The sequence below is a fragment of the Macrotis lagotis genome, chromosome 1 (genome assembly GCF_037893015.1).
Source record: "Macrotis lagotis isolate mMagLag1 chromosome 1, bilby.v1.9.chrom.fasta, whole genome shotgun sequence".
Taxonomy (NCBI): Eukaryota; Metazoa; Chordata; class Mammalia; order Peramelemorphia; family Peramelidae; genus Macrotis; species Macrotis lagotis.
In genome coordinates, this window is record NC_133658.1 from 666,474,117 (window position 1) to 666,487,340 (window position 13,224).

The 13,224-nt window shown below is 34.8% G+C and overlaps 1 long non-coding RNA gene across 2 annotated transcripts in view; it reads left to right on the plus strand.

Moving 5' to 3' along the window:
• LOC141507645 (uncharacterized) overlaps positions 1 to 12,459 on the plus strand; it is a 94,631-nt gene extending 82,172 nt beyond the window's left edge. For both annotated transcript variants that reach the window (XR_012474219.1, XR_012474220.1), the window contains exons 7-8: positions 6,679 to 6,710; positions 9,026 to 12,459. This is a non-coding gene — a long non-coding RNA (uncharacterized LOC141507645). The remainder of the gene's footprint in view (positions 1 to 6,678; positions 6,711 to 9,025) is intronic.
• The last annotated feature ends 765 nt before the right edge of the window (positions 12,460 to 13,224 follow it).

Sequence of the window (13,224 nt, forward strand, 5' to 3'; positions counted from 1 at the left end):
AGGAGCTTAATGAAAAAAGTGCAAAAGAAGGGGGCTTAGCCCTACCTGATCTAAAATTATATTATAAAGCATCAGTCATCAAAACTGTTTGGTATTGGCTAAGAAATAGAGTGGTGGACCAGTGGAATAGACTAGGTGTAAAAGCAGGAGATGATTATAGTAATCTGCTGTTTGATAAACCCAAAGAGGTCATCCATTGGTATAAAAACTCCCTCTTTGATAAAAACTGCTGGGATAATTGGAAGTCAGTATGGAAGAAACTTAGATTAGACCAACATCTAACACCCTTTACCAAGGTAAGATCCAAATGGTTACAGGACTTAGACATAAAAAACAATGCTATAAGCAAATTAGAAGATCAAGGACTAGTTTACCTGTCATATCTATGGAAAGGGGAGCAGTTTATGACTAAGGAAGAGTTGGAGAACATCACCAAAAACCAACTAGTTGATTTCGATTACATTAAATTAAAAAGCTTTTGCACAGATAAAACCACTGTAACCAAGATCAAAAGAAATGTAGTAATTTGGGAAACAATCTTTACAACTAATGATTCTGACAAAGGACTCATTTCTAAAATATACAGAGAACTGAGTCATATTTTTAAAACAAAAATCCATTCCCCAATTGACAAATGGTCAAAGGATATGCAAAGGCAATTTACAGATGAGGAGATCAAAGTAATCCATAGCCATATGAAAAAATGCTCTAAATCATTAATTATTAGAGAAATGTAAATTAAAGCTACACTGAGGTACCACCTCACACCTCTCAGATCGGCCAGTATGACCAGGAAGGATAATGATCATTGTTGGAAGGGATGTGGGAAATCTGGGACACTATTACACTGTTGGTGGAGCTGTGAACTCATCCAACCCTTCTGGAGAGCTATTTGGAACTATGCCCAAAGGGCAACAAAAATGTGCATACCCTTTGACCCAGCAATACCACTACTGGGTCTATACCCTGAAGAGATGAGGAAAAAGGGTAAAAACATTACTTGCACAAAAATATTTATAGCAGCCCTGTATGTGGTGGCAAAGAATTGGAAATCCAGTAAATGTCCTTCAATTGGGGAATGGTTTAGCAAACTGTGGTATATGTATGTCATGGAACACTATTGTTCTATTAGAAACCAGGAGGGATGGGATTTCAGGGAAACCTGGAGGGATTTGCATGAACTGATGCTGAGTGAGATGAGCAGAACCAGAAAAACACTGTACACCCTAACAGCAACATGGGAGTGATGTTCAACCTTGAAGGACTTGCTCATTCCATCAGCGCAACAATTGGGAACAATTTTAGGCTGTCTGTAAAGGAGAGTACCATCTGTATCCAGATAAGGAGCTGTGGAGTTTGAACAAAATACAAGGACTACTTTAATTGGGGAAAAAAAAACCCAGATGTCTTATTGTTTGATCTGGTTACCTCTGAGAATTCTGTTCTCTTTAAGAATATGATTTCTCTCTCATCACACCCAATTTGGATCAAGGTACAACATGGAAACAAAGTGAAGACTGATGGAGTGCTATCTGTGGGGTGGGAATTGGGGGAGGGAAGCAAGATTGGGGGAAAATTGTAAAACTCAAATAATATCTTTAATAAAAATTAAAAAAAAAGAGTCCTATCCTGATCCAACAAAGTATTGGTCCCCTCTTCCCAAGGCCTGTGCATTGGTTTTATATATATCCTACATTTGCTTATTTGGGAATGTGTACTTTTGGGAAGGATATAGGGTCTTTGAGGTCAGGGGCAGTCTCACTTTTTGTTTTACATCTCTAAAGCTTAGCACTGTGATTGGTACATTGTAGACAGCTAATAAATATTTGCTTATTGATTGATGAATTAAAGTTCTCAAAAAGCAAGTCAGTGAATGAGATTGAATAATTTGACAAATGATGCTTTAGATTCCTAAGAGAACACACATTTTTAAAGTTTTACAAGGATTATCTCCATTTTACAGATAAATGAAATGAGGTTTAGAAAGGTCAAATAACTTGTCCAAGTTCATCTAGTAAATAAATGAAAGATTCTGGATTTATTCTCATATCTTCTGACTCAAAAGCTAGTATTTTTTCAATATGACAGACTTCTGCTTATCAACTAGAGGAACACTGGATTTCAAATGGAAGAGTTGAATGAAACAGCTGCCAATTAATTTTTATGACCGTAACACTAAATCTCTTTTTTTTCCATTAATTATCTGATAAGCTAAAAAGATCATTTATCTTTCTTTACCACTTCTAAGGTTTCCTCCAGGTTTGTATACTATAATTTCCTTTGGTGACCCAAAATGAATTTATTGTAACATCATATCAGTGTTATCATTTTTTAGCCTCTTATTGAAGATTTAGAATCTAATTAATTGTGGAAGAATGACTCACCATCTTTCCATTTTTTGCTTCCTTTCCATAAACAATTGCTAAGATTATTGGTAAAGGGACACTTCCCACTTATCCTCTCTCCTCCATGTAACCTAATTACAGGGTTCTGCTTTCTTTATGCAGAGGTTAATATGTCAGTTGGTCAATAGAAATGAAAATGTCAGCACTATTGAATTTCTTTTTTTAATTTTATTTTAAAATGTTTATCCAAGCTACATGCAAAAGCAAGTTTCAACATTTACTTCCAAAATTTTGAGTTTCAAATTCTCTTCCTTCCTCCCACCCCACTCCCCACTGTGTCTGTATTTAGACATCATCAATTCTTTCACTTTGACATTCCTCAAAAGGGAGTTGTTGATCTTCCTTCTATCACCTAAAATCCCCTCCCCTCCTGTTTCCTCTCCTGTTTTCCCCTAGTGTAAGATCGATTTCTATGCCCAATTGAGTATGTTATTTTCTCTGAGCCACTTCTGATGAGAGTAAAGGCTCACTCACTCCCCCTCACCTTTCCCCTCTTCCATTCCATTGCAAAAGCTTTTTTTGCCTCTTTTATGTAAAATAACAGCCCCATTCTACTTCTCCATTCCCTTTCTCCCATTAACTCCATCTTTCTGATATATATTATACCTTCAAATGCAACTCCCTCCTGTGCCTTGTCTGTATATACTCCTTCTAAGTGCACTAATAAATGAAAATGTTCAGTTTATCTGTATCATCTTCCCATAAAGGAATACAAACAGTTCAACACCTCTAAGTCCCTCATAATTTGCCTTCCTGTATATTTTCCTCTATGCTTTACCTGAGTCCTATACTTGAAGATCAAACATTCTGTTAAGCTCTGGTTGTTTCATCAGGAAAATTTGGAAGTTTCCTATTTCCTTTAATATCTTTCCCCCTGAAAGAGTATGTTTTAGTTTTTTGGGCAGTTGTTTCTTGGTTGTAATTCAAGGTCTTTTATCTTCTAGAATATTGCATTCCAAGTCCCATGTGACTTTAATATAGAAGCTGCTATATCTTGTGATATTCTGACTTTAGTTCCACCATAATTTTTTCCTTCTAGCTGCTTGTAATATTTTCTCCTTGACTTGGGAGTTCTGGAATTTGGCTATAATATTCCTGGCAGTTTTCATCTGGGATCTCTTTCAGGAAGTGATTGGTAGATTCTTTCAATTTCTATTTTACCCTCTGCTTTTAGGATATCAGGGCAATTTTCCTGGAGAATTTCTTGAAAAATAAAGTCCAGGATCATTTTTTTGGTCATGTCTTTCAGGTAGATCAATAATTTTCAAATTATCTCCCCTGGATCTGTTTTCCAGGCCAGTTGTTTGTCCAACACATATTTCACATTTTCTTCTAGTTTTTCATCCTTTTGGTTTTGTTTTGTTGTTTCTTGATTCCTAACAAAGTTAGCCACTTCCCTTAGCTCCATTCTACATTTGAAGGAATTCTTTTCTTTTCTTTTTTTTTTTGCAAGGCAAATGGGGTTAAGTGGCTTGCCCAAGGCCCACAGCTAGGTAATTATTAAGTGTCTGAGACCGGATTTGAACCCAGGTACTCCTGACTCCAGGGCCAGTGCAGAATTATTTTCTTCAGAGAGCTTTTGTATCATTCTTTTCCATCCGGTCAATTCTACTTTTTAAGGCATTCTTCTCCTCATTGAACTTTTGACAGCTTTTTCCATTTGACCCTAAAATGGTTTTTCAGATGTTATTTTCTTCAGTAATTTTTTTGTAATTCCTTCACTAAGCTGCAGTCTTGGTTTTCATGATTTTACTTCATCACTCTCATATCTCTTCCCAATTGTTCTTCCACTTCCATTACTTGATTTTCAAAATCTTTTTTGAGTTCTTCCATAGCCTGAGATCAATTCATATTTTTCTTGGATACTTTGTGTACAGAAGCTTTGACTTTGTTATCTTCAGAGTGTGTATTTTAATCCTCCTTAGGACCAAAGTAATTGTCTATGGTTGAATTTTTTTCTTCTGTTTGCCCATTTCCCCAGACTGTGCCTTGATCTTTAATCCTTTGTTAAGCTGGGGCTCTGCTTCCAGGGTGGGTTAGAATTATCATATCAGCAGTTCCATTCTGAATTCACATGTGCATTTGTATATATGGAATAGTAGGAAAAAATTTTGAACTGGGAGACCTTGTTTCTATTCTAAGTGTTTCCATCTCCTAAATGTATGACCTTGTAAATCTTTTATCTGAGGCTTGTTTTTCTCAACTATAAAATAGGGCTAATGAACCTGTCTTACTCTATCTACTGGAAGTCACAAAAAAACCAAGTCAGGAATTACAAAAAAAAAATTGAAGAAAATAACATCTGAAAAACCAATTGGGGTCAAATGGAAAAAGCAGTCTACAAGGCCAATGAAGAGAACAATGCCTTAAAAAGCAGAATTGACCAGATGGAAAAAGGAGATATGATATATAAACTCTAAAATTCTATATTAGCTTGGGAAATGGTAATATATAATCCAACCACTTCAGCAATAAAGCTCTAGACAGAACTCCAAAGAACATTAGAGATTGTCTAGTCTAGGGATTCTTAATAATAGTATCCTTGAATCTGTTTCCAGTGTCCATGTAATTGGTTGAAACAAGTTATAACTTTATTTTCACTACCTTTAGCTTAAATATAGTATTTCCTTCAATTATAAATATTGACACCTAACATGATTCTGAGAAGGATCCATAGAGAAAGAATAGACTAAGAGCTTTTGGTCTAGTTCAACTTCCTTATTTTATAGACAATGAAATTGAGGTACACAGGTGAAATGACTTGCTAGTGACTAAAACTTGGGTCTCCTGAGGACCAATCCCATGTTTGTTCCATGATGCTATTTCCCAGCTGCCCTGTAGATAGGTTAATATTTTTTAAAATTCCTACTAACCCAAGAGACTTTTTTCTTAGTCTTCAAACCCACCTTCTGTCAGATAATCATTTCTTTTTTACATCTGGAAGGTGCTAGTTAGACACCCTTGAAATATAGAGAAGAAAAGTATTTCCTTTTTCCCATCTTATGTTCTTCAAATACTTTAGAGCAGCAATTCTTTTTTTTAAAGATGTTTTAAAAATTTTATTTTATTTATTTTTCATATTACTACAATAGTCTTGTAAAAGTAAACATAATCCTCTCTCCCCACACAAAGATAGAGAAACCTCAAGAAAAATAAAGTGAGAGAAAAAAAAAACTGTGCTTCAGTCTGTATCCAGATACCATCAGCTCTGTCTTTGGGATAGATCACATTCTTTATCATGAGTCCATCAGAGAAGTTGCTTCAATATTTTTATCCCCACAATTGCTAATTCTAGCTTCATCCTATTCCTCCCTAACCCATTTATTTTTTTAGAGCAACAGTTCTTTTTTTAGTGAATATTTGAATTTATTATTTGAATCATATTATCACAGAACTGGAAGAGATCTCAGAGACCATCTGCTTCAATATATGCCTAAGTAAGAGTCCTTTAAGATACAATGAATGTACTTCCTATGTAAGCTCTAATTTCTCCCTACAAAAGGTCACCTAGCCCTTTTTCTTTTTTTCCACTTTAAATTTATTTTATTTTGAATTTTACAATTTTCCCCCTAATCTTGCTTTCCTCCCCCACCCCCACAGAAGGCAGTCTGTTAGTCTTTACATTATTTCCATGGTATACATTGATCTAAGTTGAATGTGATGAAAAATAAATCATATATTTTGTTTTTTAGTTTTTGCAAGGCAATGGGGTTAAGTGGTTTGCCCAAGGTCACACAGCTAGGTAATTATTAAGTGTCTGAGGCCGGATTTGAATTCAGGTACTCCTGACTCCAGGACCAGTGCTCTTATCTACTGCACCACCTAGCCGCCCCAAAAGAAATCATATTCTTAAAGAAAACAAATAAAGTATAAGAGATAGCAAAATTACATCATAAAATAACAGTTTTTTTTTTAAAAATTAAAGGTAACAGTCTTTGTTCAAACTCCATAATTCTTTCTCTGGATCTAGATGGTATTCTCCATTGTAGAAATCCCAAAATTGTGCCTGATTGTTGCACTGATAGAATGAGCAGGTCCATTAAGGTTGATCATCACCCCCATGTTGCTGTTCTTCTGGTTCTGTAGAACAGTAGTTCTTAAAGTGTGGTTCAAGGATCTTGGAGGTTCCTGAGATCTTTCAGGGGGCTTGTTTGTCAGTCAAAACTATTTTATTCATAATACTAAGATGTTATTTACCAATTAAAACATTGCTCTTTTTTTCAACTACATATCTGTGTGAATCTGGATTTTCTTCAAATACTTCAATCAAAAGAAAATACTGAGACAGAATGAAAGCAGAAGAAGGTAAAAGAATTCAGTTTTCTTCCAATAAGCCAGAGATGAAAGAGATTAGCAAAATATGATACTTTTCTCATGAATTTTTTTGGAAAAGCAATTTTTTTCATAAAATGTTATGTTAACTTGTAATGGGTTTATCACTAATATTTTAAGTTAATAAAGTTTAAAAATTTTGTTTTAATTTTCATGAAGATGAATTGGAACCAGCTCAAATGTTCTTGAGAACCAATTGTTAAATTTTCAGTGTGAGCTTTTACACTTTGGAGAGAGGGAAAGTTATAAATCTGGGTTCAATTTTTTTAATTGTCCAGATTTAAGAAATGATGAAGATGTGAAAAATGCAGATAAAATTAAAAGCATGTTGTGAATAAACACACCCATATTCATATACATACACACACACATATATGAGAGAGAGAGAGGGAGAGAGAGAGAGAGAGAGAGAGAGAGAGAGAGAGAGAGAGACAGAGAGATCTATGGGTATTTTATACACACACACTCTTCTGGAAAGTTAGACATTTACCAGCACACTACTGGATGTAACATAGTCAGTCAATAAACATTTATTAATCTTTTCTTAAGGCATTGTGGTATGCTTTGGGGGATACAAAGAAAGGCAAAAGATAATCCCTGACCTCAGGGAGCTCACAGTCTAAAGGGGGAAAAGCAAACATGTACAAACAAGCTATATACATAAATATGAAATAATTAATGGATAGAAGGTAATAGAATTAAAAGGGATTGAGAAAGGATTCCTGTACAAGATGGAATTTTTGCTGGAACTTTAAAGGGAAGCCAAAGGCAGAAATAAGAAAGGAAAACATTCCAGACATGGGAAATAGCCTGGAGCAGAAAGATGGAGTGTATTGTTCATGGAACAACTAGGAGATCAGTATCACTGGATCAAGGAGTATGTGTGCAGTGGTATTATAAGTTATAAGACTGGAATGGAGGTGGAGGTTAGGTTATGAAGGACATTGAATACCAAACAGAGGATTTTTTTATTTGTTATTGGAGTGCTAATAAATCACTAGATATTATTGAGTGTAAGAGTGACATGGTCAGACCAGTGCTTTAGAAAAAATCACTTTGTTGGCTGACTGAAGGATAGACTAGAACAGAGAGAATCCCGAGGCAAGCAGACCAATGAACAGTGGGAGGGATCCAAAGCTGAAGTTTGGCAAGGTATGATTGGTGATATGATGAGGGGGTGAGGGAATCAAGAGGACATTGTAGAATTGAACATGTTCACCAAGGGTCAAGATGGGGAAAGGAACAGAGAGTGGCTAGTGAAGTGGTGATAATCCAGAAGAGAAATGGGGGTCAAGGCATCAGGGGTCATAATGTGGGGAAAACTAGGGTTTGGTATGGGAAGGCAGAGGAAGAGGTGGAAAGCCAATAGATAAGATAAACAACAGTTCTTTGGGATCCTAAATAATTTTAAACATGTAAAAGGATTCTGAGTTCCCAAATTTAGAGAACCAAAATGGCAGAGATTACACAAACAATTGACTAGATCAATACTTATGAGAAGATAATTTTTTAAAAACTCCTCCACTGGCATAGAGGAGCTAGTGTGCACTTTTTTAAAAAACAGAAATTGAATGTGTTGTGAGAGAAGAATGAGATCCAAAAGAAAGAAAGAAAACATTAGAGATAACAAGATTACATAATATATAAGACAATTTTAAAAATTATAGATAATAAGTTTTGGTCTACTCTGGATATGGATGGTATTTTCCATCACCAATCCCTTAAAATTGTGTTTGATTATTGTATTGCTGAAAGGAACAAGTTCATCATGGTTAATCCTTACTCCATGTTGTTGTTGTTAGTGTATATGATGTTTTTTCTGGTTCTGGTGAGTACACTTTAAAGAATTTTTATAGACAGATATTTAATCACCTATCTCCTATTTTGGGTGTCTTAGGAGTTCCTCAAACAAGGCTTTGTGCTAACACATTAGCATAGAACAGTGAAGGAACCTCATATATAGGATCACTGGATCTAAAGTTGGAAAGGATTTTAGAGATTAACTCAGTTAATACCAGTTAGTCATTAAGCATTTATGGGTCAGTCACTATACAAATATCACCATTCTCCTCTTTTACCAAGCATCCAGGGCAGGGAAACAAGACTCAGAGGAGTAACATAAATTTGCCCAAGAAGACTGTTAATTTGAAACAGAATTAGTACTTCTTACTCAATTTAGTTCTCTTTCTGCCATCCAAAAGATATTCAAAATTGTTTTCCTTCCTTCCATATCTCTTCTCACTTTAACACATATATAAAGCTAAAGGTATCATTGCTTATATTTGCAGGGGCCCTTCCTGGGAACCATTGTTGGGTCACCACTTTGGATGACTGATGGAAGAGGAGATGATGGAAATGACAATGCTACTTTAATAGCAGAAGCCTGAAAAAGAAATAGCACTCTGCAATGGAAAATGAAAAAGAGACTCCAGTGTTCATTAGTAAAAACATGAACCTAAAACAGCTTGAGGACAAAAACAAAAGATTTCAATTGTACTGCATTGCAAAACAACTGGGAGTTTATCATTTCTTGTTTGTTATCATTTCTAGGCTCATTGTTGGGAGACTGGATGGACAGGATTAGTGACTAGTTAACCTGAATTGTGGAAGTCAAAGCTAATAGGAATATAAGATTTAGAGCTGAAAGGATCTTTAGAGTCTCCCTATTTCCTTGCATGGCAGATGAAATTTTTGAAAGATTTAATGAATTGTGTGACCATATGGAGAAATATTAATGAAAATTATCCACATTTATGTAAATGGAACCAAATCCATCTGCTGCTTATATAAGCTCTTGGTTGATGACCAGATTGTTACTGCTAGGATCTCCATCCTTTTCCTTGTTTGTTCTAGGTTAGAATTGATAGACCATAGTAGACTGGATGCTTCCTTTTGTCCTCTGAAGAACAAAATGACATCATTGTAAACTGAAGTAGAAAGAGTGCAGAGACAAGGAGCTCACCTAGAGCCCACCTAGTTATTGTGGGTAATATGCTTGTGTATATACAAACACATAGGGTTATCCCTTCCACATTACAAGGGTTAAGTTTATGTCATCCACATGATCTGGAAAATCTGCGTAAAATTTTTTGACTCTATCTTTGTCCTGGGGATCAAAGCTCAATTTTTCATTTTTCTTTTATGGATTGATTATAGTACCTTATTATAAAATGTGGATTGATATTATACATCTATTTAATGCATTTCTGAGTTCCTAAACTTTTTCTGTATCACCTACTGGCCTTTGTGTGATGTCTATGGTTTCAGCGAAACTCCTCAAATTCCCAATTCATTTCTTATGTTGATACCCAATATAGCAAAACTACATTGGGAAAAGTTGTGATGTGCAAAGGATAACTATATAGTCTGAAACCAGTTCTACGAATTATTGCAATTGAAATTGTCATGCCATCAAATGAGTTTACATTTAACCTCTTCATATGGAGATACATGGTCACATTTAAGTATGGTCTTTTTTTATTTGCCCCTGTGATTATTTATATACTCTTAGTCTTTCTTTCTCCATGTGTCTGAGGTTTGTCTTGGAGAGAGTATGGAACCATGCATGTCCTCTATCAGTGAAGAAAGAGGAATGCCTCTCCTTTTCAAAGCTCTGCTTTACAATTTTTATCCATATAACTCTGTCATTCATATGGCTCAATATTCTCTCTGTCAAATAGGAAAGTTTCATTCCAAAATACCCAGATTTAGCTAGAAACTTGGGTTATACCAATATATGTTTTTGTGCAGCTACTATTATTATGACTCAGTTTAATGTGAAGAATTAAATAAGAAATAACATTTGTTTTTTCTGCAGTAAAAATTGACTTGGTTAGATAGGTTAAAAGAGGTAATGTTCATATGAAAAATGGACACTGTGCCTGGTTTTTATGACAGTATGGTAATTTTTTGACTTGAAGGAAGGTAGAAAGGAAAACAGAGCAGTTAAGATTAGGAAAGACTTGAAAAAAGTTCAGCTAAACCTTCTAAAGTATCACAAATGGATTTATCAACTTAAGTTATTCATTAAACTAAAGTCTGGATTTAGTACACAGGAAAACTATTAAAGAAAGCCCAATGGCCTGCTACTACTGTTTCCTATTTGCATAGTTTTACTAATCAATCCATTTTAATTCAACAAATGTTTATTATATAGGGCAGCAAATCACACAGCATTGGTGATATAAAAATGAACACTAATTTTTGACCTCAAGGTGCTTCTCATCTGTTAGAAGAATGAGAAATATACATAAATAATGATAACACAAATTATAATGTACTAAGGTGCAAAGATGGTCTCAGAAAAGGATGAATTATTACATTTGGAGGGATGACTTTGAGCTGGCAGTTTAAAGAATGAGGTCAACATGGAGATAGAGGTGTAGATAGAGTCTGCTCCAGAATTGGGGGACAATTTATGGGGGAAAAAAGGACAGAGGGAGAACAGGGTAAGAGTTCAGTTTGACTGGAATTTAAAAATGTGTAAAGGGGAATAGTGTGACATAGCAATGGAAATATGATTTCAGGTGCTCTTGAATAACTTGATCTTATGTCTTGATAAAACTGGTGCATCAGGAACATTATTTTCACCATGATATGAAGTAGAGATTGTAAAGGGTGCCCAAGAGAAGTTAGAAAACTATTATAATTGCTCATGTGAAAGTTGAAAAGGATCATAATTTAGGGGTTTGGCAGTGGAAGAGAAAAAGGTGGGGATGAGGAGTAGGAGAGAGATGATGGGAGAGATTCTGTAGAAACTTTTTATTGATCTGTCATTACTAAACAATGAGATTTTGTTTGAATAAGGAATAGAGTTTATGCATTCCCCTGCACTGAGGAGGATTTTTTTAAGAAGTGCTCTTTTGTGGTCAGGTATTTTGCTCTAGTTAAAAGCAGCACTTAATCCTTTGGTCACATGCATACTTGTAAAAGCACCATAATTATAATAATCAACAGTGTAGTGATAAGTTGCCTTTTTATAGCATTAGGGGTTTTATTGTTTGTTTTAAATATATGAGTAATCTTTAAGTTCAAATAACAATGAATCATTGACTACTACTATTAATTTTATTTGTAAAATAGCAGTACTTGAGAGGTTGATACCATGTTTGAAGGCAGTTAAATGGCAGACTGGATACAGTGTGGGCCTGAAATCAGGAAGACTCAGCTCTTCGGCTCAAAATCTGGTCTCAGACATTTACTCATATATTTACAGTGTGACTCTGGGTAAGTCACTTAACTCTTTTGCTCAGTTTCTTCATTTGAAAAATGAGCTGGAGAAGGAAATGGCAACTCTAGTAGCTTTACCAAGAAAACTTCACATAGGGTCGTAGAGTCAAACGTGAAAATGACTGAACAGCCATGTTTGATTATTGATTTCATGGGAAAGTCACAAGATATATTTGTGAAGACAAAATAAGGCAGTACATTTACATGCTACTGAGGACTTCTGAAAAGGATAATAAACCTAGTATTGAAAAGTGGGATTTGAGTCCCAGTTACACCACTTACTAGCTCTGTGACTCTTCAAGAATGAAGGATGAATAACAACTTTAGACAAAGTCATAACTTCTTGGAACCTCTGTTTTCCTCACCTTCTATTTAAAGAATGGCAGTCAATGATCTTTGAGGGTTCCATTCAGCTTCAAGACTCTGATCCTATGATTCTATCCAAATATAAAATTTTTCATTAAAATAGTCTTTATTATGAACTTCACAATCATCAAACATATTTTGGGCTATTTTTAAAAAGTTAAGTTTAAATTTTAACTTTTTTAAAAGAAAATTTTAAACTTAATAAGATGGTAACATTCTTCCATGTATTATTTTAATATTTTATTTTTAAAAATGCTCCTTTTTGTTTTGAAGACTCGTCCTTATACATTAATCTATTTCTCAACTTATCCCTCCTCCACCAGAATCCATTTCTTATAGCAAGCATGTAGAATAAAGCAAAATGAATCAATATATTCTCTATATCTGAGGATGCAGAAAGAGGAGTAGCTAGTGTAATCTGTGCCAAAAAGGGGATGTCTACATTGTTCAAATAATGTGTACCTTCCAAAACATTTTTCTAATATTGATTCATTTCATTAGTAATTTGCTAAATTCAATGAACATTTTTTAAAGTATCCAATACGTGCAAGTCACTGTGCTAGCTGTTGAAGGAGATGCAAAGATTAAAAAAAGTTACCAGTTCTTACAGTCAGGAAAATTACGATTCAATGGACCCTTATTGTATCTAGAATACACATACATATTCACAGTAAATTCCACATTTAATTTAATCTAGGGATAATTCACAATTCTCTTTGATCAATATTTTGACATCTCACAGAACTTCAGAGGTAGGGTTAGAGGATGACTTTGGATACTTTCTTAGGATCCTGGCCCTAAGCACTCATTCAGACTATCAATGTGATAATCTGAGGTTTGTACAATCCTCAGTTTTCATTTAACCATGGAAGTTTACTTTGATTTGAAATAT